This window comes from Pagrus pagrus (assembly GCF_965226575.1).
Source record: "Pagrus pagrus genome assembly, chromosome: 22".
Lineage (NCBI taxonomy): Eukaryota > Metazoa > Chordata > Actinopteri > Spariformes > Sparidae > Pagrus > Pagrus pagrus.
Window position 1 is genome coordinate 13576000 of NC_140204.1, and position 22530 is coordinate 13598529.

Here is a 22530-nt window from a genome sequence, read left to right on the forward strand (position 1 = left end):
TTGCCAAATGGGTTCATGGGGCTGTAAAAGTCGCCTCAATGCCATATTTGCTGATTTTGTGACTGCTACCAGGCCAGTAAACCTCTTCTTTGTATGCTCAATATGAATGGGTAGGACTGTAGGGAAATGCATGTTTTAAAAAGACTGCCACAGCGGCCCCTGGTACCTAAGAAAATTTTAACACTGGTATTATTCTATAAATACATTGGTGGGGTCATGTGCGCCATAGTTTTCTAGCCTGACTAAATATAAACAAGTCCTGTCTGCGCAGTGTGATGCAACTCTCCGAAACCCCTCTGAAATAGTTCCTAAAATATACATGAAAAGGGAACGGAAAGATATACCCGTTCTTCTATGTCGGCTGTTTGAAGACGCAAGCACAACCTTCATCTGTCATCCATAAAATATCACAACGAGGAAAGAAATAAAGGAAGGAAGGAAGAAGGGAAGAAACACTGAATGAAAAAGACAAAGACGACTCATGCATCAGATGGAGTTGTCAGCATCGCTAGTGCCACTGAAGCACATCTGTATTAGCAACATTCCTCTCCTCTTGTGATGAGAAAAATGACAAAATACCCAAAGTTTCCTTTCAGGTCTTGGCAGGTTTGAAATAGGCAGGACAAGGAAACACTGCAACTCGCATTAAAGTCTAATACTCGCTCATTTTTTTCCCACACAGAGCTCTGTATTCCCCCCGGGCTACCATTTGCTTTGCAAAATGCATGCATGAAATTCTTGAGACCGGCCTCCCCACGAGAGTCTAAATAATAGATTACCAACACAGCATCCAGCCTGCGCTATAACTTCAGCCCCAACTGTCTGGCCTCATTAGCGAGTGAAGTGTAAAAGATAGCCAGCTGCTAGGCCAGGTGACGGCACTCAGCTCTGGCCTTTGGCAGTAGTGGCCCACCCTAAAGAGAATATACGGCGCCTCACTCTGTGCAATTCATCTTGTAATCCGCCTTAAAGCTGCTAAGCTTCCGTTGATGGCAAATGAATGGAGACCAATGGCAGGAAAGATGGAGACAGAGGGAGAAGAGGGTAAAAGTTCCGGTCAGCAGCAAAGAGAGGGAAGAAAAGGCCCAAAATGTGGTAGATTCATCTGCGAGGAACGACAGAGGGAAAGGCGTTTGGTTTGGGCCCGTCTGGTCAGAACCAGAGGTGACCTAAGCCATTTTCATACACTGATTGTCCCCCTCTCTCCCTCCCTCTGCCCCTCCCTCCATGTCTTTTCACTCTCTCCTCTGTTGCTCTATCTCTCTCGACCTCTCTCTCCATGTCTGCTTCCAAATGGCAGTCATTATACCGGACATGAAAAGTCATTTTAGTTCCGCCTGGCTTCTTCAAAGCAGCTAGCTATAATTGCAGATTGAGTAGAGAGAGAATGCCGGGGTTACACAGAATTTAAACATTGACTCCTAACCTTGCAGCGATGCAGGAATTTAAGAACTCAAAAGAGTGGGGGGAAAATGAGGAATAATAAAGAACAGATCTTTACACATTATTGATGTTATAAGATTAAATTCCCTGCCTTTTTTTTGGGTATGTTATTTCTCACTTTTGCTCGTGAGATATCCACACATGTTTGAACGTCTCCTTGTGGACATGTGGGTGCCAGACGCTGTGAGCGGATTGCAGGGCACTGGATCCCATTACAACACGTGTCACTTCAAGAAGTATGGCACAAATTGGGGAAATACTTCCAAATTATGAAAAATCCATCCACTATTAAATGCATTCCTCATTCGTGAAATTGCTATGTGCCGATGTCAGTGCACTTTTTAATGGAATTTTCTCCTCTTTGCCGATTCCAGTGGGAGTCTGGGAAATGCAAATGGGCAGCAAATACCTAATCTTAATCACCTTTGTTTTTTAGCTTAATTTGAGATAAAATAACAAAATGATTGCCTTAGTTTAGGTTTATTTTATGCTATTAATTTATGCAGAGCTGCTGCAGCAACAAACACTGTATGTTTTGTCTATTCTTGGGATTAGCTCTATCATTTTTATACAGTCTTTCACAGTCGTTCTGTGTGTCTGCTCATATTTGGCCCTTGTGTGAGTGCACAAGTGTTTTGTGAGCTTGTGTGTTACAAATTCAGCCCCGAAACGGTTTACAGCCCCTGAGGGTCATATATACGTTGCTCCTTCCCAGTTTACGAGCTAGCCACCAGTCTGAGCCGAGCACCCCTTCTTTGCACTTATCTCCTGCAACCTTCTATTTGGCACAGCAGGTAGCGTAATTGTTCTTGGAAAGAGCCTATCAACTAAAGGCTCCGTTTTTGACTTCTCGACGCAAAGACCTTTATCATAACACCCCATTTTTGCCTGGCTCCAGGCTCTAACCGCAGAGTGCCTCTGAACAAAAAAGTGTTTCAGCTAAGTCATTCCCTTTTTTGATGGAGGATGGGAGGGGGGTTGAGTGAGTAGAGAGGTGGATAGATGGAGAGTATAGACCTGAAAATATGGCTACTGTGCGAGACCCTCCCCGCCGTCCACTCCCTTGCCTCCTCAACCCATGAAACACAACCCCCACTCGCTCTCTTTTGAGCAGAAACAAATTCTAAAACTGTCATACTTTAATTGAAATTCCATCACTTGTGTGGCTGCTATTGTGGAATAATTTGATAAAGCTGTGTGACATGAATGCACAGAGCCGACCGCCACTTCTATTTCTTTCCCCCAGCTTTTATTTCCTCATTCCGCCAGTTATTCAAATGAACCTCAGTGGATTCTGCTCTCAGCCTTTCCAAAAAAAAAAAACTAAGATAAGAGAAAATGAGACAATGGGAAGGGCATAAAAAGAAATAATGTTTTGGGTTGCAACACAATCAGACTGAAGTCTTTAAAAAATATCATCAAGCTGCCTTTTTATACCCCCTCACTTTCATTCTTGCAATATTTGAAACCAGAATCATTATGTTTCACTTGTGGTCTTCGGTTTTCTTCTAATTAGTCCTAACTCTCTCAAAGTGCTCATAGTGACAGGCTGTTAGCGGCGAGATGGGGGATGATCCAAAAACGGAGGTCAAGGGCAGAATTCCAATCCTCTGCCAGTGCCACTGACCCCGATCCAAATCCATACCAGCATGAGCACACTCCCTCCCCTTCTGTGTCTTCACAACTGGCTACAGGCATTTGGCATCCGTCATATCTCCTGAAACCCAATCTGCAAGCAAAGGACAGCTGCGGCGGAATAGGCAGTCCTCCTTGTTTCTGACACATCGGTACTCCCCCTGTACGCAAAGCCTGGAGGCAGAGCCTGGAGGCGAAACGTTCCATGTTGCACCCGACATTAAGTTGAACCATGTTGGAACTGACACTCTGTTTTTATGTGTTAGTATACACACAAGTAAATTTCACCAAGAGAGCGGCATGCAGTGAAATGAAAATGAGAGGATGGAAAAGTCAGGGGACTTTTTTTTTTCCAGCGTTTCGCTGAGACGCATCATAGACGGAGAGAAAGACAGAAGAATGTCAGAAAAGGGCAGAGAAAACAAAAGTAGCACAGAAGAGAGAATGAGAGAAAACAGGAAAGAACATACTCAGCTATAGCCCTGTGCTCCCTCCACTGCCAAATAATATTTACGCCTCAGCTTTCTGCCCTGACAGGGTGATGGACAGTAGAGGTGATTTTGCCTGGGCGTGAAAATAGGCTTCTTATTATTCCAACCCAGTGGCAAGTTGAATATCAATAAAAACTGCTAGCGTTCCCCTATGTGTAAAACCAATGCCCCGTAGCGGTGGTTTTTATCAAGCAACCCACCCTTGACGCTAGTTATGCAGTACTAGAGGTTACGGGAGGAAATGCTTGCCAAGTAAATAAGTGAGTGAAGCGATTGAATAGAGGGGAAAAACACAGCGGGACCAGGGCCAAAGTGAACCAAGGGTAAAGTCATGATCACTTCATTATGCTGGAGTGCAGCTCAGTGTTGTGCGAAATCAAACTGCTTTCTCATTTGTCACAATGCATCAAGCTGGCCTCTGTGAAGTGGAGGCGGCTGGGGGCCCCTGACGCACAGGCGCACGCACCGGTTGATGAACATGAGAAACTGCAAGTTATACAAAACGCTTGCGTGCATGCTCATACAGTAGATCCACGCGCTACAGTGTACAGTACACAGGCCAGCACTGACAGAACAGATGGGCATTCACCTCGCTGCCCTCCTGCCTTTTTTCTTCTCCTACATGACCTCTAAGAGTCAAACTTGCCCTGCATCCTCCAACCACCCACCCTGCCAGCTAGCCAGCCAGCCTGCCAGTCAGTGGGTAGTTGTTAAGGGCCGCTGCTGGCACAAAATAAGCTAGAATACACCCACTGGATTACAGAGGGCAGGCAGTGAGGGGGGTGATTGCTAACAGACCTATTGGCACTCCATCTCCTCCAGTTCCAACACCACGGCGCCTGATAATTGTGGCCTCTATGTTTACGTATCCATTTTTGTAATGTAAGTGTTGATTTCTCATTCCACACTCGTAATAGGGGCCCTGGCCTTGGAATTCCAGAAGTACTGCTCACAGACGGGCATTGGCACACACGTACACACACGCACTGATAGAAAACAAACTTTTTTCTCGTTCTTTTTTTGGTCCGCTATTGAAAATAAACCAGTGAGTCAGAGCTACTTGGCTGTGTAAAGACAATGAGAGTGTGAGGTGCAGGCACACTTGTTTGTAAGAGGGCTTGGCTTTGTGCCGAAGAGAGACTCGGATAAAGAAACGATAAAAGCTCCCGTAGTCCTTCAAGATGCCTCCGTTACATTAAACGCACCAATATGGATGAGCTTTTATCGAACATTTAACCCGCTAATGTAGGAGCACTTATAAAGTGTACATTTGAGAAATAAAACAAAAAGGACATCTGAAAGACACTGTTCTTTTTCTCTAACATTTATTTTGAAAGTACCCCGCTGTCCCTTCCAGACACTGTCAAAAAATGTGGGATGCGATTTCAGAGTGTGCTTCAGGCACAAAAAGCTGGAGAAGAGGGTAGATCGGCAGGCACGCAGAAATGGACTTACTCCCTTATAGGCACTTTCTAAACTCCTATATCATTTTTCAATTTAATGGCTTGCATGCCATGAACTGTTTGTATCCTTCCCACACATACACACACACACACACACACACACACACACACACTGGTGAGTGACACAGAAATGCTTGACTCTCATTTAATTTTCTTTTCACTATAATACAGAATTAGCTTTACGCATTTAACATCAAGATTTTTCACAAAAAAGCTGTATATTATTTTGAGGATTTAAAAATGGCACTACATGAGTGAAGGCTGAGGGTTTGAGAGAAGATGGCCGCGTCAGTGCCGCTTTTCCACGACTGAGACACTTTGCTCCCCTCAGCGACTTTGGATGGCAGCACTTTAAGCGAGCACAACCTTAGTCCATATCCATTTTGCCTCCTCTTTTGAGTGCTGCTGTCGCAACAGCAAAATTGGAAATCGAAAGTGTGGTGACAGCGTTAATTGTGCCGTGTCAAAATTGGCCAAGTGCTAATTGTTTGAGCTGGGAACTGTAAAACATGTAAGACAGTGGAGGTGCTGGGGTGAGCTCTCCCAGAGTGCTTACTGGCTATAAACTGGGAATTGCTTGAGCAAACACACATGCACTCTAATTTGTGCGCGCACACACAAACACACACACACACACACACACACACACACACACACACACACACACACAGGCCCTTTGAACACCTCACTAGCCTACTCCACCTTCAATCATTGCCTATTCAGTCAACTCAGACAGCAATTTATTACAATTCATATGGTCTTTTTCTCAGAATGCTTTCTGTTTTCACACCCCAGTTCCTCCTAACATGAATTGCAGATTACAGATTCTTAATTTTCAACAAGCTGATTGGTACAAAGCCGGTTATTTTATGAGATTTGTAAACCACTGGGCCCATTTACGTTCTAATTCTAACATTTTGGAGTGGGGGGTGTCTTGGTATGGCACCTAAAATCCCCTCATCAAGGCTTGAAGCCCCTCTCTACTGCATTCCCCTCTCTGACTGGAGAGAATGGGTCCCCTAGTGGCTCAACCGGCACACTGAGCACAGGTGGTGTGTGCACAGCTCTACTGGAAATAAAGGTTCACTTTCACCTGATTGACAAAACGGTTGCGTGACTGACTGACTGACCGAGCCTTTGCCTGTCTCACTGATATTTAGCTGCCTCTTTTTCTTTTCTTTTCTTTTTTTTGAACATGTGAGCTATTTAAAAAAAGCACCGTCAACTTTAAACCCCCGCGAAAATAAAGAAGTGTTCTAAAAATAAGACGGACGAGATGAAGGATCTCTGGAGAGTTGCAGGAATGCACTTTGAAAAATTCTCCACTATGGACTCGCTGGGAAAGGCTTCCACAACTCTCTGAAAGGCTCCTCCAAACGAACTGTATTTACACGACGGCTCAAAGTGAGCTTAAAATAACACGTTTCAGCTGCTGGGTTTTTGTTATTTCTCAGCACATAAAGGGGAGGCAAATCTCTCGCAGCCTGCTCCAAAGCGCAACGGAATACATTTAACACAATGTGTGGCGGAAAAATGTCTTGAGAATTAAACTGATTTTGACATCGCTCGCCTTGCTTAACCTCAACAGAAACGCTCACCGTGACAGAACAAAATATCCCACCTGCACATTGAGCGGTGGAGTTTGTGTGCAGGTACATATTCATATTAAAATTAAACCTGCTTATATGTGTATTTTAAGCCATTTACGGCCGTTTACACACTGGAATGTGTCTTTGAAAGCCTATCCGCTCAAGATTGTGCGCATCCATAATAATAAACTATGCGTTCAACAATTACTGACACACAAATATAAGGGTTATCGCCATACACACGCCAAGCCAGCACACAGCCCACTCCTATTAGGAGAATAAAGCCAGAATAAATATGTGCAACTGCCTCCAGCTGATATGTTTGAACCAACTTCATGAGGCGCTACGCACACCTGAAATCACTGCGGCAGCGACTTCAGCTCCGACTGTTCCAACCTCCAAACTCACAGGCTCGTCACACAGTCTTACCTTATCACCATTTTGCGGTCAGTTTGAAACTCGGTCTCTCCTCTTCTTCTGCAGAAAGACAAGTCGAGAGTTTGTTCTTTTTCTTTTCTTTTTTTTTTTTTTCTTTTTTACATCCAGTAAATGACAGCCGAGTCCCCGGGAAATAAAATAACGTGGAGGAAAGAAATCCGTCCTCAGGTTCTTCTTCTCCTTCTTCTTCCTCTTCTTCTTCTTCTTGTCCTTCTCTTCGCCCCCCGGTTTGTTCGCTCTTATTTCGCTTCTTTCCTCGAGTTGTCCGTCACCGACGCATTAACGATCTTCGGGGCGAAAAACACGCACGTGGAGCGCGTGTCCCGTATTCTCTGGGTTTGGGTCTGTCTGTGTTGTTGCTCGTTAGATCTTCATTGGATTGAACGTGGCGAGACTGTGGTTGTGTTTGAAGAGTGCGGTGTGGCTGGGACACACAGCCCCCTCGCTCTCCCGCTCTCTCCTCTCTCTCTCTCTCTCTCTCTCTCTCTCTCCTCCTCTCACTCTCTCCGTGTGTCTGTCTGTCTGCCTGTCACTCAGTCAGTCAGTCAGTCTGCCTGTCCGTCTGTCTGTCTGCCTCTTTCTCTCTCTGTGCCGAGACCCGAGCACGGACTAAAACCCCAGGCAGAGAGAAACAGAAGAGAAAGAGAGAGAGAGAGAGGGAGAGAGAGAGAGGTGTGTGGAGGAGGGGTGACGTCACTCAGCGAGGTGACACTTTTCCAACTATCCTAGATCCCCCCACCCAACGCCCCCCATCCACCCACCCATCCAAAAGTCCACTGCAGGAATGTGCTCTTGGACGTGGCTATTTTAGTGGGAAGATTTGTGCTGAAGAGAGACGTGGGTGTGTGTGTGTGTGTGTTTGTGCGCGTGGGTGAATGTTTGGGTGCGAGTCTGTTATTACATAGCTTCAGCCACTTTATCATGAGGGGAGGATAGTAAACACATACTGTATATTAATAATCCAGCCCACAGCATGTTATAGACCAGCTTATTATGAGGAATTAATTAAATAAAACATGTTGCTTGAGTTAAAGTGTTGAAGCATTATCTGCACGATCTAATTAAATAATGAAGTGACAAACCACAGCCAACCACGTGACACATCACATCACGTCCACCAGGTGAACCGTTGTTCGTCTATGGCACCGGCTGCCGTGTGTCACGTTTTTCTAGCGATGTTAGGAAGCTGAAATATTTCCAACCTTCTAGCGCACGTTATCGCGCTATGTAATGGTTGGTTACGCACATTTTTTTTTTTTTTTTTTTTTTTTTTACTATTTTATACACTACTGATCTTTTAACTGTTTAAAAATTCACCATATTTCATACAATCACAGGTTTTTAAGGGTCATTCCGTCATTTTTAACCTCACACCTAGGTTTATACAATTTTGTTTGTGAATGGCTCATGGATACAAAAAGTTTTGAAATCGGTCTGGTAGATCACCTCAGCCATCAGCTGTGACATGGGCTGTAATGGCTGCAAAGTAAGCTTTAAAGGTGCAGTATGTAAGTGTTGGCCACCTGTCAAACTTATACTGAGAACATATAGGAGGCAGCATATCACCAGAGCAACCGCTAACTGCTGGAAACTGTAGCTGCCATTAGCTGTGAAGCTAGCAGTCCGGACTGGGGGCTCAGAGCACCATGACAGTGTTGGTGTTGTTTACACCACTAGCACAGGAGCTTCGGACTGACCGGAGAAGGAGGTTTTCAGGAGTGGGACGGGGTGGACCCATTGGGGAATGTTGGCAGGAAAGCAGCGCCATTACGCATCTAATGTCAAACCATGCCAGGTATCTGACAACATTAGAGAATGAATCCCTACACAGATGGACCTTTTTTAAAGAGTAAAATTATTTAAAAAATGTTTTTTTAAATGACCAATAGCCCCCACCAGACCCCACATACAAAAAAGGTAACTTAATAATCATCATGAAATACTGGAATTCCCATTTAACATCTTAATCTGAAAATGTTCTTGTACCTATAGCTGAGTAAAATGTGCAGTATTTCCCTCTGAAATGTAGCGAGTGTATGAGTATAGAGTACAATAAGTACAGACATGATGCCTGGCATACTTAGACCCTTGAGGTTTGGGTAATGTCAGCTCAGATGCCTTTTTAAAAAATGCAATCATGTATAATAAGGTCACTACAAGCTGATCACTAAGAGCCACAGACACTGTAACTCCCTGTAGGGATAATTTATTGATTTTGTTGTCAGACTGTGCTTGAATGTGTGTGCATGCTTATCTATTGTAGAGGCATATCATCTGCCGTTTTGCTTATTATTATCAAAGGCATTGCTTCTGTATGTATGGAGGCTGCCTTCGCATACTGCATGCTGTACTCCAAGGTCACCCTCTTAATGCTGACAAGTTAAGCATTCACCACTTTAACCAAAATGTAATGATCGCACATTTCATGTAATGATTCCAAGGCATCGTTCATTCACATCCTAAACACAGAATAGACATAATGGTGCACGACAATGCATAAAGGGACAATATTGCTTGTGATAACACACTCAAGTGCACGGTCCTCTGATGTAGGGCTACAGAAAAATAACAGCAATGGCCCGGGGAGACAGGTGACTATGACCAATTGTGTTTTGAGAAAAGTTGCTTTTGTGGCAGCAACCCAAACCTTCTGATGAACAACCTAGCCCTGCAGACACAAACATCTAGCATCCAACAATAGTACTCTCAGAGACAGAGAGACAGACTGCCTCAGTCAGCAGATCTGTTTTCTTACCTGCACTCAGACATGTCATGTACCTGATTGAGTAACAGTGATGGTGATTTATACCTGCAAATTATACCCGGCTCCATTTTCTAAGGGCAGAATTTGATACAGCCTCCGCATGTAGATTCATAGGCCAAAAGAAAGTGTTGGTTTTTGTGACAATGAACAATAGAGAAAGTTGATGAAATTACTGTTATGTGAACTATTGCCCTCGACTGCTGGCTGCGAAAAAGCATTGTGGGAGTGATAGCTAGCTGTGTCTAGAGGCACAATGTACTGTAAATCACAAACGTCTGATTATCTGACTTTCACCAAAGCAATTATTTGGTAAATATGCTTGTAAATCAGGAGCGAGGTTGAAGGCTGAAGGTTGGAACGTGGTTCTGGTTGTAACGAAGATATTCCATTCCCAGCACATTGGATAATCATCCATATCTGATTTTTGTTGATAAACCTCAGTTCTCGTCAAGAAAATGATTTTAGTCCTTCAGCTGAGGTCTGCTGACAACCACCTTCGTTGCGTGACTGTAGGGAGCTCCTCATTTTTTTTTTTTTTTTTTTAAATTCCTTGCACGCATTCATGATCTTTGAATATAATTGGATGACACTTGTTATTAGATTTACTATTCTGCTCTGAATCTAACCTTGTGCTTTCATATTCTTGGCACCAGCTACAGCAGTAATACAGCAGCACTTGTTGATAAATGGAGGCGAGGGTAGGATTTATCAAATGCCTGCCTTGCTGGCCTATCTCGGCTGAACTCTGTCGCCCAATAGGACACGGTAGTCTATAAACCAACTGTCCTTCAATAAGAAGGATCCAACACAGAGAAAACCTGAGTGCCGGGCTGAGATACAGCATTACTGCACGCTGCCGGTTCGCCTATTAATACTCTTGACAGTAGGAGGGCCATTTTAATTAATAATAAAGTCTCGGTTGGCAAATGTTTTCTTTGTTGTAGGACAATGACAACACATTACTATTATGCGAGCCAACAGTGTTTGATAAACTGCTGTGAGCATTTTTACTTTCATACGTGTGTCGGGGTCATGCAAAGTATAGCACTGATTGACATTTACTATGTAAATACAATGCAAATGCAGCATAGGATGCTAAAGGTTATACAGTATCAATATGCATTTGCTTTGTATGAATAATGTAAGCAAATCTTTTGATGTATGTGTTTCTCTGTGTACCTGCCTACACAGTCAAATCCATGGGGACTGTTTTGACAAAGCTAATTAGCATTGAATGTTCTCATTTTTTTTTAAATATATTTTGAAATGTTAAATTATTTTTCTTTTGTAACACAGTAGTGGGTTGCCCCACAGGCTGCCAAAGCATAATTCGAATGCCATTTTAAATAATGAGTTTAATTCGGTTTAGTTTTTAGTAGCAGCTACTGTCACTATCACCATGGACATTGAGATATTGTGATGTTTATTATCATGCAGAGTATCAGAATTTCACTGAAAAATATTGGCAAGTACTGGATGGATTGTCCTGAAAATTTGTCCAGATATTCACAGTGCCCCGAGGATGAATTGTAATTACTTTGAAAATCCTCTGACTTTTCTTCCTGCACTTACCTGTGAAATATCTCAACATCCACTAGATAGATTAGTACAACAATTAGTACAGATATTCATATTTCGTAGTTTAGGTGTGATGACCACTGAGAGAAGTGATACAGTAACAACACTGGTGGCTCCTCAGTAGGTTAGTGAAGCTGCTGTAGCATCAGTAATATCAGAACTGGAGTGTATTTCATTAAAAGAAGAGCAAAGAACGACACTGAAGGCTTTTCTCGATGGAAAAGATGTTTGCACTCTTCTCTCGAATAGCTTTGGTAAGAGTTGAATTTACAAACCCGGTGCGCTGGTGGTAGAGCTTTCCGACTGTTGATCTGATTGGCTAAAGTTAGACTGTGATGGACAGATGGTTTGTCCAATCACCTGCAAAGTATTTTTTTGAAAGCCTGCCTTTCCCATACAGTTTCTAGTGGCACCTTTCAAGATGGTTCTGTGTAATTAAACAATCTGGTGCACCAGGTATGTATTTGGGCCAACACTAGGTCAAAATTTCCATTTGTCCAATACTTACCAATAGTTTTTAGCCAAATGCCCACAAACACATGCCGTCCCCATGCCCCCATACTCTGTGTTAAGTGCTAATCAGCAAATGATGCCATGCTGAGCAAAGATTGTGAACATGGTAAATAGTATACATGCTTATATAAGCATTTAGCTCAAAGCACTGTTTGGCAGAGTACAGCCTCAATGAGCCACTAGCATGGCTGTAGTCTTGTTTAAAAATTCTGCAAAATGCTTTTTCAATACAAGTTCAGTCCTTGACAGCCCCTTTTGTGTCATGGTACTAGAGCTGGTGGATCCCTTGAACTTAAACTGTACATCTTCTCTCTGTGTTATTGGTGGCCTTGTGTGCAAGTTACTGTATAAGGCAAATCAATTTCTAGAATTGGTAGAATTTCATTTTACAGGGTGCAGTGTTTATCTCAGAGGGGATAAAGCTACTTCTTAAAGTCATACTTTTCTGTTGTGTATCAGCTTTAAACTGTCTGAATCAGAAAGAGACAGATAACACAGGTAGAAAATCAATCAACTTTTTCTTTAAGTTGCAAGAAAAGAGGTTTGCTTTTAGTCTGCTGAAAGAGGCGTTTAAGTAATGCTTGTCGGATTAATTTACACTAAGAACTAGGCTCAGACTGGGTTTTGTTGCTCAATAGGTTAAGGTCAGTTTCATTGTAACTCAATCCAATAACTGCCGTATCAGTTTAACACATTAGATTTGGGAGGGCTGACAGCTATTTTAGGAGGATTTTTCTTCTCCGTGGGCAGCATTTCAATTCTAGACAGGTTGCACTGTACTTCTGATCAGGCAGCCTATTTATAATTCTGCATACAAAACTGTCGATTTCATATTTAATGTTGGATAGACGGACTTGGATATCTTTCACTGTCAATCTTCCTACAGTTGGAGGTACAGGCCTATTCACCCTTGACAAGTTGCTTGTGCTTTACAAATGACTGTCAGTCAAGTCATTACTCTAGTTTCTGTGACCCAAAGACAACACCATGTATAATACGGCAGAGAAGAGAGACAACTTATCTGAATCAAAAGCAAGGACTGTTGTTTTCAGCTCCTGACGCCCCAGACTTGATACATTTATAGTCCCCAGCTCCCCAGCAACCCTGATCAAGTAAACCAGTCATCGTAAAATTAATTTCCCCATCAAGCGAGACTCACGCTCTTTGGGATAACAATCTATCTTAAGCGGATAAATCTAATCCAATGTGTTGAGATTGACTTGTTTATGGCCGCTGCCCAAGCAGTCAAGAGAGGGAGAGAAGTGTGGTGGGGTGGGGTGGGGATGGGGAGCTAAGAGCGACAAATGCCAAGGTGATATTATACACATCTCCGAGGCACGAAAACTGTAAACCAACACCCAACTGTAGTCCTTGGCTGAGACATCTAATATTTCTCTCCTTCTTAGAATCTGTCAGGCATGATGGATGGCTAAGCGTACACTCATGCTCTCATGTGCAATTAACATTTCATTGAAATCGGAGGGCCTAATAGTCGTAAAGTTCATCACAGACAAAAGACAAGATTTTATGATGTGGGGGAAACTTTTGTGAATTCTGAGAGCCAGATTGATTGCTATAATTATGTACATGATAGGGAAGAAGTGGTTTTAATTCAATGGTCTGGTGTCAGACAGTTGTACACAGAGCCTTACACAGTCAGTGATAACATCTATATAATTCACTAAGTGACCTACGTAATTTGGAAACAATGTGAGCCGTATGACATGTCCCCCCAGGGCAAAAGACTCTTTAACGCCTCCTGAAGCCAGATTATTAAATTAAGCCTATTTGTGTTTCCAAATGATACCCCTGGAGAGTTACCTGGACTTGAGCGGGTTGTGCAACGATAACAAGGGAAACATGTGTCTTATTAATCACACATTAGGATAGAAGAGATTCACCGTTTTTCTGTGCTATTAGATAGTCATTACTGAAAGAGCACCAGTCAGAGTTCAAATTTAGAAAAAATGGCTCAGTTATAATTCATTGAAAGTTTAACACTCAAGTCTCCGCTAATCTGCTACATCAGCAAAATGTAGGGGATTTATCAGATTTGATTGACGGACCTGGTAACATGAGCAAACAACCCCAACGCTCCTCAAACTTTGAAAGGTGCACAGAAATCTGTGACGTCAATATCTTACGACAAACTAGAATGTCACTCCGTAGAGTGCATACCTCCGCAAAGGCCCAACATTCCCATTTCTCCCCTCTTCCGCTATTTCAATGTCAGCATTTTCAAAATCCCTGTCTCTACAGCAACCTCCAAACTAGCAACCAACACAGTGACGGCAAGTTACCCTAACACTAACCTGGTCGCTAACAAAACCAACCCGAAAAATCTAGCAGCTCTTACCTTTTCTTTTGCAGGGATTTAGCCGTTTTTAATTCCCCACATGCAAAACAAGTTCACCCAACACTATATCACAGGCACACCATTGCTGCATCCTAGTTTTAGTGTTGCTCAAGACAAATGTGATCAGCTTAAAGAGATACAAACAAGCCAGAGTGTTATTTTACCCTACTAGTTTACGAATCAGTGCAGCCGGACCTTCCTTGCGCACTAACACAATGCTCTGGAGATCTGGAGGTCTGGATATGCAAGACTAAACTTTGGCAGAAAATTGTTGTGTTCACTTAGGACACCATTGCTCATAGTAAAAAAACTGATTGAGGAAGTAGTTTTCAGGGCCTTTAAAATCACAGCAACATTCCAGGCCAGCTGAACCTGGAGGGAGTCTTGTGGTAATACATTAGCTCTTACTGCTTCTGCCAGCAGTTAGATATTAACTATATCTGGTGCAGCCTGGTCTGACTGCACGTAGTCGTAAATTCTGTTGAAGCGGACTCCGTGTTAAGTCTTGTGTGATATTGCCTCAGTTTGGAGGAGCTGACAGGCTCATGTTACAGGTTTGATCAGCTTTGATGAGCTTCCAAGTAGCTTTTGATTAGCTAGATGGCACAAACGTGGCAAGTCAACGGCACAATAGTGACACGACAGAAGTAGACACGACTCAGAGACAAGATTCTTCTGTATGGAGGAAACATCTATTCCTTGTGTATATCAGTAAATCCCATAATTCAGTGTGCAACAATGCATAATGCATCTCCGCAGAGGGGGTCACAAGCATATTGTCAATGAGAGCGCAGTGGGCTGCACTCCTAAGGAGGGAAACTTGAACCCTTTTATGACCTGGACAGCGCTGCCTGTCACGGGGCACGCCGTGACGAGAGGCTCATGCTTACTCATCTGTTCTGGAACTGCTGAGTCATGAGTAGTCAATATCACCTTATTATGATGTCAAGCGGAATCAGATTCGTGATGGGGCTTGTGGACGGGACCTCGGTTTGATTTAGTTTAGTGTTGGCATGGGGTGCAATGAGCTGAAAAGCAATTAGGTCCATTAAGAGATCAACCGGGATGGCGGGAGCAGCCATGGTGAGCAGCAGCCTGCGCAGAGAGACAAGGAGAAAGATAGGGGGAGCGATGGGAGGAGACAGATTGAGTCGACTTCTGCTTGACAGAGTCCCACCGTGGAACCTAGCTCAGGACATCTGTCTAGAGCAAACTTGTATCAGGATGCGTGTGTGGTTTGTTCTCCATGTTTTAAGTACCTCACAAGTCGGCATCAATGAGTCGAGACATTGGAAGTGAACAAATGGGAATGGATGACAGACGAGGGGCAACAAAAAGCCCTTTGCCAAACTGATCCCAACCCCAGTAGCACTTGACTGTCAGTCTGCATGAAGTCACATTTGTCGCTGCTGAGGGCGTTCTCTATTAAGACCGAGGGTATACCTAAGCTGTAAGAAGCACTCGCCACTCTCCTCCTTAAGCGGGAAACAAGCATCACCATGGATACTGATAGATGCATTCGTTGCTCTGCTTTTGAGTTATATTACTTGATGTTTCCATGCAAGTGCAAAGTATCCCAAGGCAATGAACATGTGCTCTGTGTGTACATACCTCATAAACTATAACTGAATTGTTTACTTAATAATAATATAAAATGTTTTACTGAATAATAAATCAGAACATGAATCAATTGCAATTTCAATTATCGATTGTTAATTTAATGTAATTTATTGAGGGAAAAAAAAAATGCTGTTTCCGGCTTCCTAAATGTGAAAATCTAGGGACAAAGTCATCTTTCCTGTAAATCTGGATGAAAATGGTTTAGAGCTGATGTGAAAATGTGGCACTGTCAGAATTTGTTTGTTTCAGATCTCCTTTTTACCTTTTTCTTTTCTTTACAATTTCTCCTTCTTCTCTGGATTCAAATAGGTGTCTAAACAAAAACCAGACACTGCTGCTTTTTCTGTCTGTTGATCCCCCCCCCCGCCCATCTCCACTCTCCGTCATTGTCCTTTCATTTATTTAAATCTCCCCTACTCTAAAAGCCTTTTACCTTCTCCTGCCATCATCTCAGTCGCTCTTTCCTACCCCACACTCTACATCAACTCCTTCTGCTCTCTACCTCTCTGACTTCCCTTCCCCAAACTGATAGTGACACACACCTCATCTCTGTCTGTGTCTCTTTCTGTCACTCCCTCTGTCTCCAACCCTTTCTCTTTCCTTTTCTCTCTCTTTCAGCAGGCCCAGGCTGGCACCGGGCATTTATGAGAAGCCTCTCACCATAGCCGATTGATCATGACCATTGTTTTGTACCGGGTCCTCCATTTTACAGTTCAGTGTTCATGAAAAGGCGCTTTTGCCACTCCTATCTGTCACCCCCTCCACCCCAAAATGTTCTCTCTCTCTCTCTCTCTGGCCAGTGATCCCCCACTGACATTTTCACAAGCGCACCTTCATCAATTTCACACCTCCAATGCCCTCCTACGCCAGTGTGGAAGGTAAGAGGAGGATGAGGAGGTGAATTGATGGGTGAGTGCTGACAAAGCCAGCTTGACTTCGAAGTCAGGGAGTGACAAAGTTCTTCAGCCGTAGGACAGATAGGACATGGAGGGTCGTCAGTTTGTGTGCCGTCAAAGTGAACAAAATGAGCAAACCTATGACGTCAAACAAGTGTCCCAGTTTATAAATGTCCAGTAGGATCTGGTGGAAAGCTGTTCCATGATCTCAGCTTACCATTTGCCGCCCTCTAGTTTTGCATCTTTCTCATTTATTCCTCCAAAGATGAGTCATGCAACTTATGCTATAAATCCAATAATGCAATAAAAGGTGTGATGGGAAAAGCTATCCAGAAGGTAAACATTCTCAGCGCTCGCTTCCTCCCTTTAGACTTGGGAAATTAGGCCATTCTATCATCAGCCAACTGGTGCATTTATGAGCTGCTAAAGTAATTGGCGATTGCAGCGGGATCTCAGCTGAGGCAAAAAGGTAGCCCATTCACCTCAACAGAGCCTTAAGCAAAATGCTTCAATGAAATAACAGAGAGGAGATGGAGGAGGAGGAGGAGGAGGAGGAGGAGGAGGCGGCAGCAAGTGGAGAAAAGAAAAAGAGAGTAGCAAGGTGCCTCATTCACTGGCTCAGGGGTTTATGGGATTGCTCCCAGCTGTCACTCTGTGTAGTGAATCCGCAGCACCGTAATATCTTAATTGTTTCAAATTAAATGCTCGTAAAATGGCAAAGGAAATGAGTTTTTCCTCTCTGGCTAATCCAAAGCAGCCCCTTGACTTACATCTGGGCCCGCTTTAAGTGAGAGGGGGTTTAAAAGGTGGAATGGCTCCCACATGAGATGGCAATGGATAGGCTGGTGTGGAATTAGTTTTTATAGGTTGTGAACTATGAGCCTATCACTGTGCTTAGGTGAATCACGTGTCTGAGAGCATCCCTCGCCCTTTTTCCCTTCTCTTTTCTTTGTCTCCCTATCGTTTTCCCCTATCACTACATTTTCAGCCGTCGCCTTTCTTTGATTCTTTCTTTACATGTGTGCACATGAGTTTACGTGTGTTCTTATGTATGTTTATGTGAAAGGTTGTGTGCACGTAGAGGCTTATCATAATAAACAGTCTAAATCTCCTGTGGGGATTCACACATTCAGTTTCCCCCCCATCTCCCTCCGGCACTTCTGAGACTCAGCTCATTCCACAGCGCACATTCAAATCACTCAACCAGCTAAAGCGTCCTGAATGACATCAGCCTTCCTGTCAAACACACACACACTCATACAGTATATACCATCATGTATGTATGCATGCATGCATGCATGCACACCTATAATGCGCACACACATGCACGTCGAATGAAGCCCTTCTCACCTCAATCACCAGGAATAATGTGAATATTCTGCTATGTGCTCATAGCATGCACTTTGCATGCAATTTACACACTTAACATGCCTTCTGTGTGAACACAGTGTGACACGCTTCTCATGGCTTTTCTGAACACAATTCCCCGTCTGGAAGGATATTAGAATTTCCCTTTTGCCCCAGTCAGAGCCAGACATCATCCCTCCCATTCTTCCACGAATGCCAGCTCGAAATGAAGCTCCTACCAGGCAAATCCTGCAGACAATTATGTGTCATTACATCTGCAAAGTGGCTTTGTGGTGAATGCTGTAGGTGGTGGTGACAGTGGGGGCAGTGAAGTAGGTTATCATAAACCGAAACGCCAACTGAGAAGGCGTGACACCTCTCCACTTGGAACCAGAGACTGACTGGAAAAAAGAATGCGAGGAGAAATAAAGTGTCATTATTGCCTCATAATGCAGGGAGTAGCTTTCATTTTACCGAGCAGATGGTAATGCAAGAGTGCTGTGGTGAAAGTAAACTGACAAGTGCATGAAAAGTTTGTGTCGCTGCTGCCATCAATACTGCCATCTGCAGTTAGTAGCATCTAGAGAACAGCAGTGTGTCTATATCTGACACGAGTTATAGTATCATGTGAACTTGTCTCTTGATGAAGTCCAGACTCTGCATGTAGTAGTAGTAATGATAATAATAATAATAATAATAATTGAATTCATTATGTATCTAGTGTTGGTTATTTCCAGAATCATGTTCAAAGTTAATGGAGAAGTTGATTAAGTAGGTGCAGGTCCACCGTGCTTTCAATCATATTATACGATCTTCAGCAGCAGATTGGGGCTTGTCAGTCAAATTTCAGATGCTGAAATGATACAAATTGACATTTAGACTAAAAAATGGAAATTTGAACATCTATAATTCTTTGACAACTGACCAAAAAAAGAAAATCTGGCTGATGAAGGGCATATGATCAAAAGCATAAAAGCAGCTATGCCAAAGTAAAGACTATCTGGGTCCAATAAGTTTTGTAAACGCTGTATTCTAGACTAGCTATATATTTTTTTATTAATTTGCAGAATTTAAAGCTACAGCGTTCAATATTTTACATTACTAATTAATTAAATTAAATTATTGTATTTAATGTAAAGGCTATCGCTTATTGTGACAGACCGCCAGAGAATCACCTAACTCTGCTGTTCCTTTAAGCTATTCAGTGTTGAACGTCTAGCAAGTTAAAGGCACAGTTTGGATCAGAGCAGAGAAAACAGAAGATTAATATTGGATTTCCATTAATCAGGGAGCTCAAAAACCTGACTCCAACTGAAAGCAAATTTTGCTTGTGTTTTCTGGTCGCTAAATCTGCGGCTGTTTGCTAACACATTCACGATTACAACTTTGACAAAGCATGAATCTTTGTTTTTGCATCATGCATTTAATATCCCAATCTGACCCTGGCAGATCAGCTGAGCTAATCAAAGAGAGAAAAAAGCACATGAATATAAAGGCATGCATATGTAGCATAGGTGTTACTAATAATATAAATGATAGCTACCTTTTATTCACGTGTAAGCTCAGTAGGCCGTGGCGGTGTGACAGTGAGAGAGCATGCACAATACAAGGACCCTGAAACTTATATTATTATATAATTATATATATGTGTATATATGTATGTGTATTTACACCTCTATGTTTAACATAACGTTATTGCTCTCTTGAGGTTTGACAAAATATGCTGAGGCCCAAATATGATAATGTCATGATGTTTCTCAGTACCGTTAGTACAAATATGCATATCCCACTGTCCTTGACTGAATCCAGCGGTACATTTTCTCTCCCATATCGAGGTCCATTTTCCACTCCTTGCCAACTATTTTGCTTGCCTGTGTGCTACGTTGTTTGAAATGTACTGCAGAGTGTTCTCCATCCTCTCCTCTGATGCTTCACGTCCCATCTCTCCCCTCTAATCTCTACTCCTGGTTCTTTCATTTCTATCTCTCGCCGCTCCTCCCCTACCCTCTCTTCCCTTCTCATTCTGTTTTCCCAGCATCCTCTTTCCCCTTTCTCTCCTCTCATGTGTCTCTCATCACCTCCACTCCCCACTACCGTTTCTGTTTGTGTTTTTTTTTTCCCACCTGCACATTACAAAACTTCTCCTCCTGTTCTCTGCTGCCTCATATGCCGTTGGATGCTCTCCCATCCTTCCTCCCGTATTTTCTGTTTTTCTCTGTGTCTCTCCCTTTGCCATTGTTATTACCTTTTCTGTCCTGTCTGTCTGATTATCTTGTTACCACTGCTCTATAGCAGCACATTTTCTTGACCCAATCTCTTTTTCTTATCCTTACATCTTCCCCTTCAGCATCTCCTCTGTGTCACTTTGACTTCAGTCTTTGCACTGCTTAACCAGCCTTTATTTTTCTTCTTTCCTCTACTCTCCCTTAACTTACCCTCCATTAGCCGCTCCTATGCCTTATGCCATGCATATGCCCTATCACTGCCAGTCTCACCCTCTGTCTCGCTTCTCCTCTCCTCTCCTCTTCTCCTCTCTGTCTGCCGTGTTTGTGGCCTTTCGCTCTGTGCACATCTAATGGCTGGGGTGTAATCCACTGGCTAATCTGCTGACAGCCTGTGTGACAAGGCATTAGCTTTGTGTCACTGCCTACCATGCTGCCTCTCAGCGTGTGTGTGTCAGAGAGCGAGAGAGAGTCAGAAAAAGAGAGAAGAGAGAGAGACAGAGAGTCCATGAATGTTAGTGTGTCTGTATGCATATGAAATGTGTTTGTAAAACTTTGCGTATAGGCTAGCATGCGTGATAGGGTGTAAATAATGGCTTATGTGTTTGTTGCTCTGTGTCAACTGGATGCCCAAGCGTAAAATTGATACTGTACCTCCTTAGTTTTGCATGACCTTTCACCTTTCCATTTTTTCCACTATTTATGTCCACTGCTGCTCTTTTTTTTGCCTCTCAATGGGAGATAGCAGTTTTAATAAGATGCCAGGTCAGAGTGCTTGTGGGTACAGCATGAGGCAGACTGGGCAAGACAGGCCAAAGTAGAATGGTCAGGGTGCCTCACTGCTCTGTCAGGCACCCAGCCAGGTCAAAGAGGGCTCAGTTTGTTGCCAAATATTGGATTTTCTATTATTCCCTCTGTAAGTTGGGACATAATTGTATTTCTATCCACAGGAGCCTTACTTACGTCTAGCAACAATGGCTGTTTTTCTTAATTTTACCATGACTGATTTATGAGTGGATCATTTTTTATCAATTGTTTAGTCTGTATACTGAAATTCTAACTATTTTCAGATACTATACAGAAAAAACTCAACTTGTTGAGATTATTAAAGTGTGATGCAACATTAGAAAAAGCTGTTCTGTCTCCAAACCAAAAGATATTAAATTGACATAAAAGAGACACAATTCTCACATTTGAAAAGCCAGGGCCAGCAAATGTTCAGCATTTTTGTTAATAACTTTTTAATAAAAAAAAAGGTGATTAAAATGTCTGTTGATTGACCAATCTTTAGCAGCTCTAGTCACTGTTTTTGATATGATCATATGTGGACATATAACTCCATGTGTATCCTGTGACTTTGCACAAGCTCCACAAAAACATGTTTCTTCCTTCATCTAAAGTGCCAGCTTCACCAGCAGAACTCACCTAACACTTGCCCACATTTCTCCTTTTTAGCTTCTGTCCCCTTTCTTTTATGGTCCCCTTCCTTGTCTCCACCTGAGTGATCCTGTTATCACAGCTGACCCCTCGCTAGATCTGTCGACAGCCAAAGAGATTACACCGAAGGCCGCGGAACACATTGGGCTCCCCGTTTGACGTGAGTGTGTGTGTGTGGGGAGGGGGTGTCGCCTGATCCCCTGGTGCTGATAAACTGGCCCGAGGCTTCGGGATTCAAGAAGGTCCCGTCGGGAGGGGTAGGGTGAGGTGTGTGTGTGTTGGGGGGGTGCTATAGTCGACTTTAAGTCTACTTCTAATCACTGGGCTTTTCAGGAGGGATAAAGAAAAGGAGAATGGGAGCTTGGTTTGGGATGGAATTAGGCCCTGATGGAGCCGGGGATAAGGTTGTTGGTCTTTGATTCGATCACACTGTTTGCTTGAAAGCTTTTGAGAAGCACGTGTGATCAAATCTACAAAGAGTTCAGAACATGGTATACAGCTTGGGTGAAATACAATGATACTTATAAAATATTACTGTATAATTTATACTTTAGCAGCCCCTAAAGGGAAATGTTCATTCATCCTCTACACCCGACTGGGTCAGCTACAATTATAGAGCAGCTTGTTGATTCATTGCCTTGTGCAACTCTTCTTTGAACCCATATCAACAGCATGCGTCATGCATAGCGTAACCTTGCTTTTCATAGCTGCCCATAATTTATATTATATTCGTTGTAT

General features: G+C 43.0%; 1 protein-coding gene across 15 annotated transcripts in view; it reads right to left on the reverse strand.

Moving 5' to 3' along the window:
• The window catches only part of LOC311251930 (receptor-type tyrosine-protein phosphatase delta), a 366189-nt gene that overhangs the window by 124745 nt on the left and 218914 nt on the right, over window positions 1-22530 (reverse strand). For 6 of the 15 annotated variants that reach the window (XM_084344607.1, XM_084344605.1, XM_084344606.1 and 3 more), the window contains exon 1: window positions 7051-7686. The exons of 7 other annotated variants lie outside the window; for them this stretch is intronic. The gene's annotated coding sequence lies outside the window, so the exon portion shown is untranslated. Of the gene's footprint in view, window positions 1-7050; window positions 7687-22530 lie in introns of those variants that run through there. 2 more of the 15 variants (XM_084344609.1, XM_084344608.1) reach the window with 1 other exon arrangement.